Genomic DNA, 21,161 nt, shown 5'->3' with positions numbered 1-21,161 from the left:
CACAGCCAGTCACATACTTACACAGTGCAAGTAATAACAGTCATCCACAGTAATATACAAAGTCCTCAGGTCATGAGCACAAACACGGGCACATACACACATAGGCACAAAATTAGAAACACGGTCAAATACATACATAGGCACACAATCACAAACACGGTCACATACATACATAGACACAAAATCAAAAACACGGTCACATACATACATAGTTAGGCACACAATTAGAAACACGGTCACATACATACATAGGCACAAAATCACAAACACTGTTACATACATACATTTTCCTCCTGTGTGGCCGGGTGTGATAGGGGAGATTTCCCTGACTGGTGCCTGCAGGGAAGGGACTGAATAAAGAGGTTTACTCACTATCCCTTTCCTCTGCCGTTACCACGGCAATGCTCTGATACATTTCCTGACGCAGACCAGAAGTAGCTGCCGGCACCCACATATGGTGCAGACATGTTACATCTTCCACTTTACCACCAAGGTTTTCAGAATTCAGAATTCCCCCCTCCATGGCCTCAAGGTAAAGTCTCAGGGAGGGGGGAATAATCTTTAGCTTAATTTAGTTGTTTTTTTTAATAAAATGTTTTAGTTTTTTTCTTAAATACAGCACTAAATGTAGTCCCATGCTCCCTGCTACAGCTCCTGTAGGGTCTGTAGTAGGGAGAAGGGGCATCTAAACAAAGCACACATGTATATGTATTATATAGTCATTTTATACAATTATGCACATTACATGCATATATGTCATGGTGTGATATCCAGGTTCATACACTAACCACCCAAATGTAGCAAATGTAAATCTGCAGAATGCAGAGTTGAGGCCAAGTTGTCAAACTGTATCAAATGAGTTGGATAATTTCTCCAAATCAGTTATTGTTGCCTTAAACTTGCTATTTAAATTTAAAGGAACACTATAGGTTCAGGAGCACAAACATGTAACCATGATCCTATAGTATTAAAAACACTGTCTAGCCCCCCTGGTCCCTCCTTGACCTGCCTAAATATAGTATTATCTTAACTTTACTCCAGTCTGCTGCTGCTGGCTGTGCCCCTGATCTCCGTGCTTGGCTGACCTCATCAGAAGTGTTGCTTAATACCAATCACAATGCTTTCCAATAGGCAAGCATCGGATTGGTTAAGACTGTCTAGGAAGCAGATCAGGGGCAGAGCCAGCTCAAGCCAAACACAGCCCTCGCCAATCAGCACCTCCTCACCTCATAGAGATGAATTAAATCAACGCATCTCTATAAAGAAAGTTCAGTGTCTCCATGCAGAGGGTGGAGACACTGAATGTCAGTTACACTGTGCAGCGCTACCCTAAGAAGCACCTCTAGCAGCCATCTGAGGAGTGGCCAATAGAGGTATTCCTAGGCTGTAACGTAAACACTGCATTTTCTCTGAAAAGACAGTGTTTACTGCAAAAAACCTGAAGGTATGTATGAATGTATGATTCAACTCACCAGAACAAATACAATAACCTGTAGTCGTTATGGTGACTATAGTGTCCATCTAAGTTCACTACATTTCATAGTATATTGAATATATTCCATATTGCATGAAGGGGGAAAGGTGAATAAACCTGGCTAGATATAGGGCAGCAACATAACACTACAGCACATTATGTTATATCAAATGCAGTTATGGGTTCATATTTGTCTACAACTGATTATTTATATGAGGACTTGGAGATAGTTTAAGATATGTCTGCAACTTCTAGTTAAAGTAATACTCAGGGGGGCGGAGCGAGCACGAATGTACGCTTGCTAACAGAGCTCCGTGAGAGACACAGGGCAATCTGAAGCCATCAGGCACCTACCGCATCATGGGACACCCCAAACGCCTCTCGACAGCCCCCAACACGACGGGCAAGCACTCCGCGGCTAAATCGAGCAACCTGACTAAATACTTTAAGGATCAGGGCGACCGGCGCAATGAGGCCGCAGGCTCCAATATGGTGCCGGACGACCCGGTAGAGCAATCCTCAGCACCCTCCAGCCCAGCGGCATCAGACAGCATGTCACTCACTTCTGACACTGACAGGGACAAGGACCTGAAAGAAATACTCAGAAATCTCCCTTCCAAGCAGGATTTGGCTGCAATGCTGCAGAAACTTAAAGTGACCTTTCAAAAGAAAATGGATGACATCTCCACGGAAGTCAGGCAGGTCAGTGAAAGGGTTAATTCCCTAGAAAATGATCATGACTGCACATGCACACAACTTCAAGCTCTACAAAGCATTGTAGCAGCTCACAACACACAAATGGCGGCTATGTACAGGGCACTTGACGACTTGGACAATAGGGGACGCCGGAATAATTTAAGGATTTAGGGCTTACCTGAGGCAGAGGGGGAAATCCTACACACCACTTTGCAAGAGCTTTTTAACTTAATCCTCCAACGAGACGTAACAATGCCCATTCTGCTAGATAGAGCGCATAGGGCACTCAAACACAGGAACCCTGGAGGGGACTCCCCCAGAGATGTAATCTGCAGGCTGCATTACTACAGCATTAAAGAGGACATCCTCAGGAGCACCCTCCAGGCACGGCGGGTAATTAAACCACTCACTGACCTCTTAAGATCCAGGAACATACGCTACAGATGGGGATTCCCCCTCGCCATCCAGGAGCAATAGCACCCATGAAACATGAAAGCAACTATAAGCGAATTGCCAGGTGGCACTATACACCAACTCGCATTAACAGGTTCTTCCCTAATACACCAAAACATGTTGGAGATGCAAACAAGCTGAGGGAACCACAGGCCATATTTGGTGGCTCTGCCCCGTGATCCAAGACTACTGGAGAAAGATTGCCAACCTCATACGCATCATCACTGGCATCAACCTTCCCCAAACACCTGAAACCATGTTATTCCTAATATACCCCCAACCACTAAACAAACGCCAACGCATCCTACTCAATCACCTCCTAACGGCAGCCAACGCTCTAATCCCCACAATGTGGAAACAGACCACAGCCCCGACTATTAGAGCCTGGATAGCCAGGGTTGACTCTGTCCTACTCCTTCACTCTCAAATATGATGAATATCACACCACCTGGACACCATGGCTCCAATTCCTCCAAGGTAATCACAGTTAAGGTGACAGCCACCACTTCTCCCATCCGGCCTGAACGCTTATCCACCCACGAACAATGCCAACCTTTCAGGCTGATAAGCCTTGTAAACCTCTCAAATTGTTGGGCACCTAAATATACTGCCATCCAGTGTTTACATTCACACATTACTGCTATATTCCGACTATACGGTAACATCGCGCACCACCTTGCACTACTCGATGATCTGCTATAAAATCAACCTACGCTCTGCACTTTCTAACATACACTATACTTTAGTTCGCTTTCCGTGTTGTATTATTGTGTATGCAGACATCAAAGTCATATAAACCTCACCTACACGTAACAAACCCCTCTACGACCACCACAGGTTTTATACTGTACTTTCCCTGTTATCAACAACACCGATATACTTGTAACTATGAAATATTCTATTGCATTGTTGACCTCATTGTATTGCTCATAATAATAAAAACTTTAAAAAAAAAAGTAATACTCAAAGCACCAGAACCTCATCAACATGGTGTAGTGGTTATGGTGCAAGGAGTGCCTGTGCGACCCCCATTGTAAGTAGTCAAACCATTTTACAATGGCTTCACTTCATAGCTGGACTCTGCTCCTGTCTTCACTACCTGAAACAGTGAGCCAGAAGATGTCTGTCTGGGCTAAGCCCTGCACTGCTTGGCTGACCTCATTGGCTGAGAGTGATCAGCTTACATTATCAGCCAATGAGGCAATGAGGTAACCCAGCATTGCATTAATCTCAGAAGCAAGACCTGCTTACTATGCTCACTACCTCTAAGTGAGGTAGAGGAGTTGGGAAATGGTGTCTGGCAGACTGCAGGTAAATAGGGGGAGGCGGAGGGGAAGGCTCTAATATGGACAAATCATCCATATGGACAAACCACTAATATGGACAAATCATCCAAATAACTCATGAGTAAAGTAAGAGGAAAACCGTGAGTAAAATTTCAAGGAGTTTGCAATTGGATGTAAATCATGAGTAAACCATGCAAGGTATTTACTACAAACTGCAAATGACAAGCAGAGAATGTAACAACCGCATGAAATAAGAAGAAGAAAGAGATGGCCTTTACATCCACTACAAGCATTTTTTATGAAATGAAAGTGTACCCCAGATTTGTAAGTTTGTCGTTGAGGCTAATCACTTCGGGCTTACGAACCTCCACTGATCTGGTGTAAGATCCATGTGGTGCCAAGTTTCTGTCAGCATACGCAATTTAATAGTTATAACTGTCATATGCTATTTTAGCTGATCCATTACCATATTTATATTGCAAATCTTCAGTTTGCTTTCTTTTTATTCATTTATGTTCAATCTGCTTACATTATGTAGTAGATAGTTATCCTCAGCAATGTAAAACAAACTAAGAAGATGAACAGAACTATCTTACGCAAAGGTAAATTAAATTGGAAGATATGTAATTTAAGATTGACTTACGTGCTAAGTAAATTTCATTAAAACAAATCAGTGCTGACAAAAAGCACATCGCAGAATCTTGAGCAAATATAAGTATTCTTAAGTGAATTTAAATTATTATGTTTCAGTTCACTTACATTTGATGAGTTTTTTCATTGAGTCATTTGCTGCCATAATGACATGAAAAATTATGCTTATTATTAGACTGTACGGGAGGTTCTGCCTTAGTGTAAAGATAAAAGCCTATAAGAATCCAGGTGGGTTTTTTTGCTGACAAATGATGAATATTTCAATTAATTTTCTTAATGTCTCATTTGTCATTTTCTCCACTATAAAGATATTCTCTTTCAAAGACAGTATAGAATGATGAGGTTTCTACTTACAATTTGTAATAAATTAGTAATAGTGCAGAACAACACAGGGCAACACAGGTTATAACAGCACTAAAGGCCCCAGAGCAAAGCAGTGCACTGGGGCCCTGCCTAAACAACCACTCACAGGAAGAAAAACGTAAATTAGCAAAAATGTAAATATAAAATTAAGCCAATATTTATTGGTACCTCCAATTAAATCAGTGTTAAAACATAAAAATAAAAACATGCTGATTTGCCGAGATTAATCCACACTAACGTTTGGACAATATGACATGAACCTTGAAATTAAAAAAACAATTCAACATAAAAATAGTACTCAGTTGGTAAATCGTACAGAGGGAGATGGCATAGTATGATTACTATAAATTATGTATTATTAATAAAGCCTGTGGGGTCCCAGGGCAGCTGCCCAGTGTGCCTATAAGATAAATAGGCTCTGGTACAACAGCAAAATCTTAGTAGTCGAGCAACTATATTGTTAGTTACATAGTAACTTAATTTAATAGTTAAGGCAGTGGTTCCCAAACATTTTGGGTTCAAGGCGCCCTTAATATTTCAATATTTTTCTGAGGCACCCCAAGTCATAATTTCTAGGTTGCATATCTGTACAGCGCTGCGGCATTTACTGGCACTGTAGTGTAATGTACAGTGTTGGCGTTTGAAGGGGTGCTTGTATTTGTTTTTGTATTTTAACCCCTTAAGACCGCAGCCAAATGTACAAGTTGTGATCCAAAAAAACCGTAAACAAAACCTGGCATTTGCGCTATATGTCTGTCCAACCATAATTCACCTCTTTCATATTAAATGCACCCACACTTAGTATATATCATTTTATTCAGGGGAAACAGGGCTTTCGCTTAACATCAAATATTTAGGTAATTTAATCTGAAAAAAATATTGAAAAAAATGGGAGAAAATAAGAATTTTACATTTTTTTTTAGTTCTACGTGACATTCTAACTGTGAATGTCAAAATACTGTCTGCTTTTACTGCAATACAATACACATATTTGTATTCAGCGATGTCTCACGTGTAAAACAGTACCCCCTATGTACAGGTTTTATGGTGTTTTGGGATTTACAGGGTCAAATATAGCGTGTTACATATTTCAGTTTTTTCACATTGAAATTCGCCACATTGGCTACGTTGCCTTTCAGACCATATGGTAGCCCAGGAATAAGAATTACCCCCATGATGGCATACCATTTGCAAAAGTAGATAACCTAAGGTATTGCAAATGGAGTATGTCCAGTCTTTTTTAGAAGCCACTTGGTCACAAACACTTACCAAAGTTAGTGTTAATATTTGAAAATGCAAAAAACTAATTTGAACGCAAATTTTGGCCAGTGTTTGTGACTAAGTGGCTACTAAAAAAACTGAACATAGCCTATTTGCAATACCCTGGGTTGTCTACTATTGCAAATGGTATGCCATCATGGGGATAATTTTCATTCCTGGGCTACCATACGGTCTCAAAGGCAACCTGGCGAATTTTAATGTGAAAAAACTGAAACGCAAAATATTTGACTCTGTAACTTTTGAAAACACCATAAAACCTGTACATGAGGGGTACTGTTATACTCAGGAGACTTCGCTGAACACAAATATTAGTGTTTCAAAACAGTAAAACGTATCACAACAATTATATTGTCAGTGTAAGTGCCATTTGTGTGTGAAAAATGCAAAAAATGTCACTGTCACTGACGATATCGTCGTTGTAATATATTTTACTGTTTTGAAACACTAATATTTGTGTTCAGAGAAGTCTTCCGAGTAAAACAGTACCCCCCATGTACAGGTTTCATGGTGTCTTGGAAAGTTACAGGGTTAAATATAGTGCTAGAAAATGTAATTCCCTGAACTTTCGGCCTGGGTTGGCAGGCAGGTCCTGCAAATTGTAATTAATAAAATGACCTAATTATGTAAAATTATTACATAAATATATGCGTAGAATTATTATATATATATATATATATATATGTGTGTGTGTATATATATATATGTGTGTATATATATGTATATAATTTTTTTAAATTATTTTTATTTATATATAGGTATATATATATAGTGATATATACGTATATACTTGTGTATATAGATATATATTATTTCGTTCTACATGTATTTTGATATCAATATATATATATTAATTTTAAAATACAGTTAGAACGAAATTACGCATGTTTATATATTTTGTATCTATTTATTTTTTATTATTTTATTTTTTAACGTATTTATATATTTATTTATTTTTTATTATATATAAATATATATATATAATGAAAATTATATATATATTTAATCAATATCATTGTACGTGCATTTTGATATTAATATATATATAATTATGTATATATTAATATTAAAATACACGTAGACAGTGTATGTATATTTATGTGTGTATATGTGTATATATATACTTAGATCATATATATAATAAATATATATATGATCTAAGTATATATAATCTTATTTTTACACTGTTTTAACTGATTTTATTTTATTTTCAGACAGCAGGGGGCACTCTGTACATTACAGGCACTCCCCCTGCTGGCACTGCCTTGGACGGCTATGCCGTCCATGTGATCGCAGGTTCCTCGCAAGGATCTCGCGATCACATGGCTCTGGGCGGCCGAAGAGGGACTCCCTGGGCTCCCAGGTAAGTACCCCATACCGCGATCGCCGGCGTGGGATCGCCAGCGACCGGGTAAGTACATAAAATCGCAGGACGTTCTATGCCGTCCTGCGGATTTTAGACCCACTAAAATGGGGACGGCATAGAACGTCCTGCGGTCTTAAGGGGTTAATACAAGGGTGTGTTTGTATGTAATGTTTGCGTTTGATTGCAGGGGTGTGTTTGAATGCTGTGCTGGTGTATGAGTGCTTGGATGTATGGACATACACTACCACATACATACATACATACATATAGACACCGTCACATACACACACATAGATACACACCGATACAAACACACACACTGACACATACACACACCTTAACACCCACACTGACACTGATACACTGACATATATACACACGCGCACCCTGACAAACACAAACATTGATACATGCACACACCATGATACAGATACACATACTAGAAGAGCCTTAAGGGCGAAACGCGCGTCGGGACGTTACTCTGTATGGTGTTGGTCCAGTTGATAAGGGGACATGCCTTAAAACCATTAGATTACACCACCAGTACAAGATTTATTTTATCTTTTATGTTCTATTTCTTTATTTATCATTTTTTGTTTTTTTGTTTGACATACTGCACTTATTTAACTTAGAAAAGAGGAGGGGGTTACTAGCATTTTTAAGGGGTGCCCTCAAAGGCACAGCAGAGTAGGGAAGCTAGTCTTTCCTATCCACTTTCTCTCCTCGATAACCACCTCAATCTCTGGCAGGACTAAGAGTTTTTTTTACTATTTATGGTATCTCCCCTGTCTGGGTTATTTGACAAGCAACATATGTGACTTTCAGCTTGTAGTTGCATTTGTTGCTAATCCTGTATACAATTCCTTGCAGTAGTTGATCTAAACTTCCAATTATCACGATTTTGACAGTGAGACATTATTGGACTGATATCTATATTCTTTTGAGTTTATTAATTTGTATTGTTTTCTTACTTCAATTATTATTTAATTTTCTATCTACTTATTCTGAATATTTATTTTGACAGTATTACTTAGATACTCTGTATACTCTATGTGCTTTATGCACCTTTGGGGAATTTATTTCTCCTTATATAGGCAGAAGTTATATTTATTCTGCTGGCTATTTTTATATATTTGATTTAGTATTTTTTTCACTCATTTCTTTTACTATATCTAGTAAAAGTTACGTTTTAATTTGGGTTACTCGCTTTCCAAAGGGGCTCACTTACTAACCGGTTTACCCTTTGGTTTTTCTTTTCTATACTTTGGCAGATACACACACTGACATAAAAAAAAACACACACAAGTGATATTTTTAATATCTCCAGCCACCCTCCTGTGAGCTTTACCTTATGTGTCCAGGAGGGTGGCTTGGAGTCCTGGTCCTGCTGGTGGGAGTGAGGGGTCTGGAGCAGCTCTGGAGTGCTACTCTCCTCTTGTGCTGCGGCTGCCTCTTATCCCTCCTGCGCTGTCTCCCTGCATGATGCTGGGAGGAAGTGACAGTCTGTGGTCGTGGTTTTAGAAAACCGCGGCACCCGACCCTGCCCCTGTTCAACAGTAATGCTTCCCAGTGCTATGATCACATCACCTGGGAAACATTCTGCGGCACACAGTTTTGGTTAAGTTAGTTAAGGATTAAATTCTCTAGACACAACTAAGCTAAAATTTAGACATTCAAAAATCACTAATATAAAACATGGCAGAGTAAATACAATAACAATGTGATCAGTGGTGTAGCAAGGGGGAGGGAGGATAAGCCCCGGCAGCACTTATTTAGCTGGTGAAATTTCCTGTGCTCTTCTGTCCTGCGGAGTGCTGGCAAAGGAAAGATGGAGAGCTGCCTGACAGAGACACCAGATATGCTCTACCCTGCACTCTGACATGCCATCCCCCTCCCTGCACCCTGACGGTCCATTTCCTTCTCTTCACAGCTCCCCCCCCTACACTCTTACAGACCTTTCTATCCCGGCACAGTCCCCACTCTCACCGCACAGTCCCCTCTCCCTTCACAGACCCTCTCCCTCCTTGCACATTTCCCCCTCCCTGCACAGTCCTACTCTCCCTGTCGAGTCCCCCTCTTGCTGCACAGTCCATCTTCCCCTCTCCCTCCCTCACAGCCACCCTCCTTTCACAGATCCCCACCTCCCTTCCTGTACAGTCCCCCTTTCCCACCATGCACATTCCCCCTCCCAGCTCCAATCCCCTCTCTCTTTGCACAGTCCTCCCTTCACAGACCTCCCCACCTCCTGCAAAGTCCCCCTCCCTCCCTGCACAGATCCTCTCTCCCTCCCTGCACAGATCCTCTCTCCCTCCCTGTACAGATCTCCCCTCTCTCCCTGAACAGACTCCTCCCTCTCTCTCTGCACAGATCTCCTCCCTGCTCTGACACACTTTCTCCCTGCACCCTCACAGTCCCTGTTAGGCTGCGAAATTGTACAGGGTCTGAAACCCTTATGCTGCCATGGACTTCTGCAGTTGACATATCCTGATTTCATTTATCTCTTTGTACTTTCACTATAGACAACAATTAATGTACGCCAGTCATTATGAAGTTCAAGAAAAGTAGTAGCTTTTTAATGCGTGTGCATCGTATTATATAAAACACAGTTTTCTTAGGGGTGTAAACAACAGAAGACAAAATCAACCAATCATAGCAGTTGCAGCGCAAACAGTATAATTTTCCCATATAACATTACGTATTACAGTTAATCTACTGCGCATGTATAGCACGTCTTCTGTTAACTGATGTACATGACAGTCTTTGATTTAGGAACCCAATTAAAATTTGCAGGTGCTTAGAAAGAAAGTTGTTTTTTCCAACGGCAGGATGTTCATAAAAGATTGTGGAAACTAGCCTCAGTTTGACCTATAAGAAAAAAAAGGGAGTCACTGCTTGCAACAGATTGTAGCCATAAAAGAAAAAAATCCTGCTTTTAACTCCTGTAGACGTGGAAAGACTTAAAGTAATAAAATTAACACCGTGAGTCAAGTGTAGTGGATCCAGGAGCTAGTTCACAAAAAAAAAGGCTATTTGTTAGAATGTCGCTAGTGTTGACATATATTCTGATACAAATAGATTAAGTAATTCAAAATAGCAGCACATATATATATCGTGTGTGTGTCTTTAAATCTGCTAGAGACAGAATCAATATGATACACACCAAATGCTATACTTTGTGTGGAAAATATTTAAACCACTTAATGTATAGGAAAACAGTATGAGGAACTGCTTCCTATGTTGTAATGGAATAAATGTAATAGTAACAGTAATATATGGTATATACGTCTTTAAATCTGTAAAGACAGAATAAATGGAGTACGTACCAGATGTTATACTTTGTAGTACAAAGATATAAACCTTCTAGGATAAAAATACAGTATATATAACTGTATTCTATAATGCAGTAAAATCAGTATCGTATGAAGACACTTAAATCCAATAGATTAAGGATGATGGATAAAAATTAATTAAAAATTAATACAAAGTTTATTAGGCAAAATGACTGTGTCAAAACATTAAAAATACTAAAATATAAAAAGATATAGAAATATAAGTCAGGAACGGTTTGCAAGATTATTACCAGCAATTATGTAGTTGTTATTCCGAGTTTGCCACAGGGACCGGTTAGGATTGATATAGATAGTTTGTTGCTGTAAAAAGAGTCTGTCAGCCGTTCGTTAGGTTGGCGTGCGTCCCAGACCTCACTCTAAATGTGATGCACGCTACTGGCCGATCGGTCCCCAGATCTAGGAGTGTTCTTTTCTCGGTGGAAGAAAAAACCTCGTTGCTGGTTCTGAAATCTGCGACCGTATCCTGCTTGCTGTGTTGTAGTCTAACGCGTTTCGTGGGTGTCAGCCCCACTTCATCAGAGACGGGATAGTGGAAAGACTTAAATAAGGCAAAGGTTTTTTTTAACCCTTTCTATACCTGTATCTATAAAAAGTCCCAGGTGAGAGTTAGGCAAGGTATATCCAGATGTACTAATTAAACCTGTGGGACTTTAATTAGCGCTTCACCTCTATTCCCCTGCCGTCTCACAACCACAGAACTATCGAGAAAGACCTGTCCAGATATTTGTAGATACAGGATAATATATGTTATTGAATTCATGACTCGTTATGCAATACACTTATAGGTTAATGTATATATATCTTTATAGCTCTGTATGTCATGGGGAATATTCACTAAGCATTGCATAGGTAAAACAATTCATTTCCCATCATTATCCTTCCCTGCGCAGACCCCCTCTCTCCCTGCACCCAAAGACACCCTCCGTTCCAGCATCCTCACAGACCCCCTGCAAAGATCCCCTCTCCTCCTTCACAGATCCCTTCTACTCCTTCACAGACCCCCTCTATCCACACAGACACCTTCTCTCCCTGCACAGACCCCCTTTCTTCCTGCACCCTTACAGGCCCCCTCACAGGTCACATGCCCCCTCTCTCCCAGCACCCTCACATGCCCCCTCTCTCCCCTGCACAGTTCCCCTCCCTCCCTGCACTCACAGACCCCCTCTTCAATAAGTGCCAATACAATTGTCAGTTTCACCAATTCTACAATGCCACTTAATTGGTGAAACTGACAATTGTATTGGAACTTATTCAATGAACAAAAATCTTTAGTAATAGAAAAGATTTTGTATTTGGGTCGAGATAGGGCCGGCAAACTCAGGGACAGCCCCGGGCAGCACACACTCTAGCTAAACCCCTGAATGTGATTTAAAGTGGTCATGGTGCCTTAAGTCTGTACGTACAAATACAGTGATTAACCCCTTAGCTACCAGACGTCTAACTCCACATTATGAAGAATCCTAGGGGTGTCATTAATCAGCCTGGAACTACAGGCATTGGCTGAAAGCAATCTGCTAATACTCTAAGCCAGGCTTCCCCAAACCACGGCCCTCCAGATGTTGCTGAACTACAACTCCCATGATTCTCAGCCTATCTATTTCATTCATAGATTCATGGGAGTTGTAGTTCAGCAACATCAGGAGGGCCGGAGTTTGGGGAAGCCTGCTTTAGGCCAAAGAATGCAGCTCTGAAGGAGCTGGAAGCTTTTCCCTGGACCACCTTGGAGCATCAGAGCCCGGTGGGGGAACCAAGTAGGGAGACAATGGTATACCTGGCGTCATAATCACTAAAGTGAGCTAAACTGACTAGTGGCAGTGTTGTAAACATGTTGCAAACTAGTCACTAAGCAGAGGGTAGCAGCTACCATAGAGGACAATGGGAACTATTATCCACTATTTAGCGACTGGCTCATAGTAATAGCAGCTGGTAACTCCCTGCTTCTATTTGTGAAAACGGACATTCAGCAAGCAGCTCTAGAAGTACGCAGCAACACGATTGTAAATAAGCCCTAAGATGGGAAATGGACAGAAATGGTTTATTGTTTATTTCATTCACAAGTAAAGATGCATTGAGAAGTTTTGAGTTTAAACATTTTACACATTATTATTTTATTATTTATATAGCGCCAACAAATTCCATAGCGCTGTACAATGGGGTACTGTAGACAAAAAAATATTCCATCTTCACCTGGGGACTCCGTGCAGACTGAGCTTTGTAAGGCAGAGAAAGGCTTATAAAGGTCTGATTGGTTAGCTAAGCCAGCCAGCGTGCTCTGACAGGTAAACTTGATACTTACCTGTCAGTTTGATTAAGCCAACTAATCAGAGAACTCTGAAACAAATTGCACAGCATGGGAAATCTTTAAAAGTATTTCCCCGCCCTGCAGTTTTTTTTTTCTGCGTAATTTTTTTGTTTGCAATCAGGTCTTTTTTATTTTATTAGTCCAACGCAACATTATGAATTTTTATTTGGCCTTTGTTTGGGGTTAGAAAAAGAAAAATCTAATGGTGAGTATTATTATTTATTTTTCAGGTATGGTGGGAAAAAATAGGAGTGCAAATGTACAAACATATATTTGAAAAAATGTAAATAGAGTTAAAATTGTTTAAAAAGCGCAAATAATACTAAAAATATAAAGATTTATGGTAAAACTATAGTAAAGTATTAGCTGTTAAACACATACAAGATTATTCCTAAAATCTTAGAACAAATAGTTAATTGAAAGTGTAAGCGCTTAGTAGATCGGTCCCATAGTAAATTCTAATAGGTTCTAATACAGATATATGAGCGATATTGCTAATATATCTGTGCTAATTCAGTGTAAGCGCTTAGTAGATCGGTCCCATAGTAAATTCTAATGGGTTCTAATACAGATATATGAGCAATATTGCAAATATATCTGTGCTAATTCAGTGTAGCGCTTAGTAGATCGGCCCCATAGTAAATTCTAATATTCCAATATTGCTAATATAGCTGTATTAGAACCCATTAGGATTTACTATGGGACCGATCTACTAAGCGCTTACACTTTCAATTCACTATTTGAAAAAATGTATTTAAAAGAATTACTGAAGCCCCAAAACAGTTGCTGCAACATTCTAGTCTCAGGTACAATAGAGCACATGAAAGAAGCAGGGCCTATAGATACAGCATTACATTTTATACTCCTCACCCTTCTGGATCTCCATGACCTTCGTGGCCCTCCATTCATTGACCATAAGGTTGTACCTTCCCGGCCCCAGTACTCTTTCCTGTAACCTTTCCCACTGGTTGTTCTGATTGATTTTCTTTTAAAATGTATTCTGGGTGGACTGTAACCTTAAAATGACAACTGTATATGATGTACAAACATTGACTTGTCCACTTATGTACTAATGCACTGGATTTTTCTCCTGTTTGTTACACATATTTGTAATGATGAAAAATATGTAATACCAAGTGTTGATCCTGGAGTATAATAAAAATTATCAAATTGAAAAAAAGAAATAATATATATCATCCTTTTAACCCCTTAAGGACCAAACTTCTGGAATAAAAGGGAATCCTGACATGTCACACATGTCATGTGTCCTTAAGGGGTTAATATATTGCTTTACTTGTTATAATTCTTAGCTGACTGTATAATAAAAATAGACAATGCCTCAAAGCTATAATTACATATCAAAGAAACTTTGAAAGATTTGAATATTTTATACAATCTGTGTATATGTGATATGTCACCCATTCTCTCAAACTTTGTTTTAATGCTACATTAGTATTACATGGCTGTTTATGGAAATAATATAGTGAAACAGTAGCTCTTATCTTTTTGTGCTAATACAATACACAGATTTAAATATTTGGTTCATTAGTGAGTTATTTGCTTTTTAATAAAAACAATAGGCATTTTCATGATTACCCACAAATTAATGATTAGAAATAACAGTGTTAACAAAGAATATATTAATCAGGCACCACAACTGGGACAAATCAGGGATAAAAGACAGCAGGAAGTTTTTGAACAAGAAAATGTCACACAGTATTTATCTAAGGATGCATACGAAGTAGAGCTTTTTGTTCTCATGTAAGAATATTAGCCACTCATTTGTAGGTGTTAAGTAAGTAATCTGAACAGAAAAGAGATCTTATCATGCTATAGTGCCATTATTCTGAATTACAAAACCCACTATCTCATTTTCTAAAATGTTCATTATGTTCCATGCCTGCATTCGGTATCAGCAGAACATTTAAAGGGAGCAATGGGTATATACAGTCAGGTCCATAAATATTGGGACATCGACACAATTCTAATCTTTTTGGCTCTATACACCAAGACAATGGGTTTGAAATGAAACAAACAATATGTGCTTTAACTGCAGACTTTCAGCTTTAATTTGAGGGTATTTACATCCAAATCAGGTGAACGGTGTAGGTATTACAACAGTTTGTATATGTGCCTCCCACTTTTTAAGGGACCAAAAGTAATGGGACAGATTAACAGTCATAAATAAAACTTTCACTTTTTAATACATGGGTGCAAATCCTTTGCAGTCAATTACAGCCTGAAGTCTGGAACGCATAGACATCACCAGACTCTGGGTTTCATCCCTGGTGATGCTCTGCCAGGCCTCTACTGCACCTGTCTTCAGTTCCTGCTTGTTCTTGGGGCATTTTCCCTTCAGTTTTGTCTTCATCAAGTGAAATGCATGCTCAATCAGATTCAGGTCAGGTGATTGACATGGCCATTGCATAACATTCCACTTCTTTCCCTTAAAAAACTCTTTAGTTGCTTTTGCAGTATGCTTCGGGTCATTGTCCATTTGCACTGTGAAGCACCGTCCAATGAGTTCTGAAGCATTTGTCTGAATATGAGCAGATAATATTGCCCGAAACACTTCAGAATTCATCCTGCTGCTTTTGTCAGCAGTCACATAATCAATAAATACAAGAGAACCAGCAGCCATACATGCCCACACCATGACACTACCGCCACCATGCTTCACTGATGAGGTGGTATGCTTTGGATCATAAGCAGTTCCTTTCCTTCTCCATAATCTTCTCTTCCCATCACTCTGGTACAAGTTGATCTTGGTTTCATCTGTCCATAGGATGTTGTTCCAGAACTGTGAAAGCTTTTTTAGATGTTGTTTGGCAAACTCTAATCTGGCCTTCCTGTTTTTGAGGCTCACCAATGGTTTACATTGTGTGGTGAACCCTCTGTATTCACTCTGGTGAAGTCTTCTCTTGATTGTTGACTTTGACACACATACACCTACCTCCTGGAGAGTGTTCTTGATCTGGCCAACTGTTGTGAAGGGTGTTTTCTTCACCAAGGAAAGAATTATTCGGTCATCCACCACAGTTGTTTTCCGTGGTCTTCCGGGTCTTTTGGTGTTGCTGAGCTCACCGGTGCGTTCTTTCTTTTTAAGGATGTTCCAAACAGTTGATTTGGCCACACCTAATGTTTTTGCTATCTCTCTGATGGGTTTGTTTTGTTTTTTCAGCCTAATGATGGCTTGCTTCATTGATAGTGACAGCTCTTTGGATCTCATATTGAGAGTTGACAGCAACAGATTCCAAATGCAAATAGCACACTTGAAATGAACTCTGGACCTTTTATCTGCTCCTTGTAAATGTGGTAATGAGGGAGTAACACACACCTGGCCATGGAACAGCTGAGCAGCCAATTGTCCCATTACTTTGGGTCCCTTGAAAAGTGGGAGGCACATATACAAACTGTTGTAATTCCTACACCGTTCACCTGATTTGGATGTAAATACCCTCAAATTAAAGCTGAAAGTTTGCAGTTAAAGCACATCTTGTTTGTTTCAAATCCATTGTGGTGGTGTATAGAGCCAAAAAGATTAGAATTGTGTTGATGTCCCAATATTTATAGACCTGACTGTAGCTAAATACATAGCAAAATGTATCACAGTCAAAGGAATTCAGGGCACTCCTGGCACCATAACCCTTTAACTCTCTATAAAAGAAAAGGAGTGGCAGGGAGTGGCATCCATCTGATGTAGGTAAAAAGTGAACCGTTAGCAAGCAGACCACTTTAGTGGGTATGGTACTTGGAATTCGCTAATTGTCTGCAGCAGTGGGCTGCTTTTACACTATTTCACTGTTAATTCAAACCTAAAATTCTACTAATATAATTTAGTGGCTGTCTGTCATGTCTATATTGGATGGTATATGTTTCAGCAATAAATATGCAGTAACATATACATAGCAATCCATTTTGGAAGGCTGGTGCTGGAGAACTGATACAAAATTTTGATATTCATATAATAATCACATCAACTGACAAAATGGGACTCATTTCCCTGATTTTCACATGTTTGGATATAAATGTACAAATTTTTTACCCTATCCATTCAACTGTGAAGGTTTTAGAGATAACACAATGGGTGCATTAATCAAATGAGCTATCTCACCAGCAGATATATTTATCCGTCATTAAATCTAATGGCACAATATATGTGGTCCGTATAATCTATCCAAATAGATTTTGTGCAATAAACATAAGCAACACAATAAGTAATGTACAAATATGCTTCCAAAAAGTTTGAGAAATATGTTTTGTTGAGAAAAAGTACAGATATTTGCAGAATTTGCCCAAATTCATTATATTTCTCTGATTCTCAGTTTAATAGTAAATGACTTGGGCTGTATAATTTGACTAGTTAGGTAAGTGTTCTCTATGAACTGTATGTCGTCTCTGGCACAAGTATAAATGTGAGTTGTACTTGTGTTTAATGCCAAATGGCATTGTTAGCATGTATTTTGTGTGTTACACCATATCAAAAGGTTTTAAATACACCAGATTACGTAATATTTGTGTTAGGGTGCTTGCATGTGTTGGTGTTGTTGATGGGCCCAGCCATGCTTAGGGGGCCCATCAGGTGGCCCATGCACTTAGGGTCACCCAATGACAAAGTATTTTCAGGGACCCAGTTATGCACTTAGGCCCTTTAATCTCGGCAGAGCTGGGAGGAATGAAAGACGGTCACTTCCTCCCAGGTAACACAGAGCCATGGAGGAGGATCCTTGTGATAGGGGGCTCCCAAAATTATTCTTGTACCATTCCAGGGCCTTCTCTACTTAGTTCCGCCACTGGTTAAGTAAGTCAGTGAGGTGAGGTTCTGGTATTATGTTACATATATTTCTATGAATGTTAATCTCAGCTGCTGACAAATGTTTTTAATTTGCCTTGGCTGTATATTAACTTATTCAAGTTTGTGACATAATAGATCAGGTAATAATTGAATTATCATTTGTTTATTCACCCACTGAGGGAATCAGCTGGTTTCTAAATAAATCTTTGTGTTTTTAGTGTTAAACTAATCTTATATTACATAGCGTACATCAACCTCAGCCTTCCTCACATATGTTTTTGTTGATCCAAAAGAAGGCAAAAAAAAAAAACAGTCTATAGTGCTTCCCATTTTGCAACAAACTAGTAAAAAATTCCTTCTTGATCCAAAAATGGTATCCAGATATCTCCTTGGATGAGGCAGCTATTACCCCACTAATTAGAAATTATATCCCTGTATGCTATGTTTTTGGAAGTATTTCTCATTCAATTGCTGTTTAAACATCTGTATGGACTCTGATAAAACCACCTCTTCAGGTAGAGAATGACTTTCTTCCAGCCTAAATGTGTGACCTCATGTCCTATGTATAGCCCATTATCTGGAATAGATTTCCAGATAATGGTTTGTACTGGCCCCGAATATATTTGTATAATGTTATCATATCCCCTTTGAGGTGCCATTTTTCCCAAATAAAGAGATTACATTTTTTAACCTTTCTTCGTAACTAAAATGCTCCATTCCTTTTATTAATTTTGTAGCTCGTCTCTGCACTTTTTCTAGTGCCATAATATCCTTCTTTAGAACAGATGCCCAAAATTGCACAGCATATTCAAGATGAGGTCTTACCAGCGATTTATAAAGTGGAACATTTTTATTTTCATCCCGAGAATTTATGCCCCTATTTATACATGACAAAACCTTACTGGCTTTAGCAACTGCAGATTGACATTGCATATTGCTGCCTAATTTGTTGTCTATAAAAATTCCCAAATCCTTCTTGTGTGTGGTTATCCCTAATTCACTACCATTTATGGTGTAAGTTGCATGTGCATTCTTAACCCCGAAGTGCAAAACTTTGCATTTCTCTACATTCAATTCCATATGTCATTTCAGTGCCCAGTCCCCCAATCTATCTAAATCCCTCTGCAGCAAAGCAATATCCTGCTCACATTTTATGACTTTGCAAAGTTTTGTGCCATCTGCAAATACTAAAACATGGCTTTCAATGCCTATTGCAAGATCATTTATAAACATGTTAAATAGCTGGCATCTGAGTTTTATCCTGTTCCAATGAGAAATTACTCCAAATAATCTTAGGTGGGGATTATACCACTCAAGCCCTATACACTGAGCAGTCCGCCTGCACTTTATATTTTATTTTCTGTTTTCCTGATTTTAAATAAGAGAACACTATTGCTGTTCCTTTTTATTACATATGACCTCCCTTCAGACAAGACATATGTCACGTATCCTATAAGTGGGGATTATACCACTGTACGCACGTTCGCACTTATAGAAACATAGAAACATAGAATGTGACTGCAGATAAGAACCATTCAGCCCATCTAGTCTGCCCAATTTTTAAAAATAATTTCATTAGTCCCTGGCTTTATCTTATAGTTTGGATAGCCTTGTGCATATCCCACGCATGCTTAAACTCCTTTACTGTGTTAACCTCTACCACTTCAGCTGGAAGGCTATTCCATGCATACACTACCCTCTCAGTAAAGTTATACTTCCGGATATTGTTTTTAAACCTTTGCGCCTCTAATTTAAGACTATGTCCTCTTGTTGTGGTAGGTTTTCTTCTTTTAAATATAGTCTCCTCCTTTAGATGAAATTGAATGTAGAGAAATGCAAAGTTATGCACTTCGGGGTTAAGAATGCACATGCAATTTACACCCTAAATGGTAGTGAACTAGGGATAACCACACACGAGAAGGATTTGGGAATTGTTATAGACAACAAATTAGGTAGCCATATGCAATGTCAATCTGCAGTTCCTAAGGCCAGTAAGGTTTTGTCATGTATAAATAGGGACATATATTCTCGGGATAAAAATATAATTAGTGGGGTAATAGCTGCTTGATCCAAGGAGACATCTTACTGCTATTTTGGGGTCAAGAAGGAATATTTTCCTAGTTTGTTGCAAAATTGGAAGCGCTTCAGATTAGGTTTTTTGCCTTCTTTTGGATCAACATCAAAAACATATGTGAGGAAGGCTGAACTTGATGGACGCAAGTCTCTTTTCAGCTATGTAACTATGTAACTGAATTAAGGGCTGTAATTGTCATATTGTAAATCCATACATTCCTAAACGCCAAACAAGCTGGTCTGGCCTAGTGTGGCCAACGTAAGTATCTATTTTACCTCACTCTAGTAAACCACAGTCGGCTCACTAGAAGCTCATGAGGCACCGCCATGTCTGGCCCAGCCACAGCTTCTTTAACTGTTGTTTTTTCAACAAAACCATAAGTTTTATGGTGAATTTCACTACTACGCAAATTCAGCCTATTTCAATCGTACATAACCTCACAGAGATGCCTCATTCTGCTTACTGTATTTGGCCCTCACTAGGCCATATCGGCTTTTATCAAATGCAATTCAATTTGTCACCCCACATTTTTATGTTTTCTTTGTCTGCCCTCTGGGTATTCAGGCACTCATTGGGCCTATGGTGTTTAGTAATTATGTGGCTAGGTATTGCAACTGACTGTATAAATTTATGTCAGTCCCAAACTTGGACCTATTCATGTGGTTAAAGGGACACTATAGTCACTCGAACAACTTTGGCTTAATAAAGCAGTTTTGGTGTATAGAACATGCCCCTGTAGCCTCACTGCTCAATCCTCTGCCATTTAGGAGTTAAATCCATTTGTTTATGAACCCTAGTCACACCTCCCTACATGTGACTTGCACAGCCTTCCATAAACACTTCCTGTAAAGAGAGCCCTATTTAGGCTTTCTTTATTGCAAGTTCTGTTTAATTAAGATTTTCTTATCCCCTGCTATGTTAATAGCTTGCTAGACCCTGCAAGAGCCTCCTGTATGTGATTAAAGTTCAATTTAGAGATTGAGATACAATTATTTAAGGTAAATTACATCTGTTTGAAAGTGAAACCAGTTTTTTTTTTCATGCAGGCTCTGTCAATCATAGCCAGGACTGCA

The sequence above is a fragment of the Pelobates fuscus genome, chromosome 7, assembly GCF_036172605.1.
Source record: "Pelobates fuscus isolate aPelFus1 chromosome 7, aPelFus1.pri, whole genome shotgun sequence".
NCBI lineage: Eukaryota > Metazoa > Chordata > Amphibia > Anura > Pelobatidae > Pelobates > Pelobates fuscus.
Note: the sequence above shows the minus strand (reverse complement) of the source record.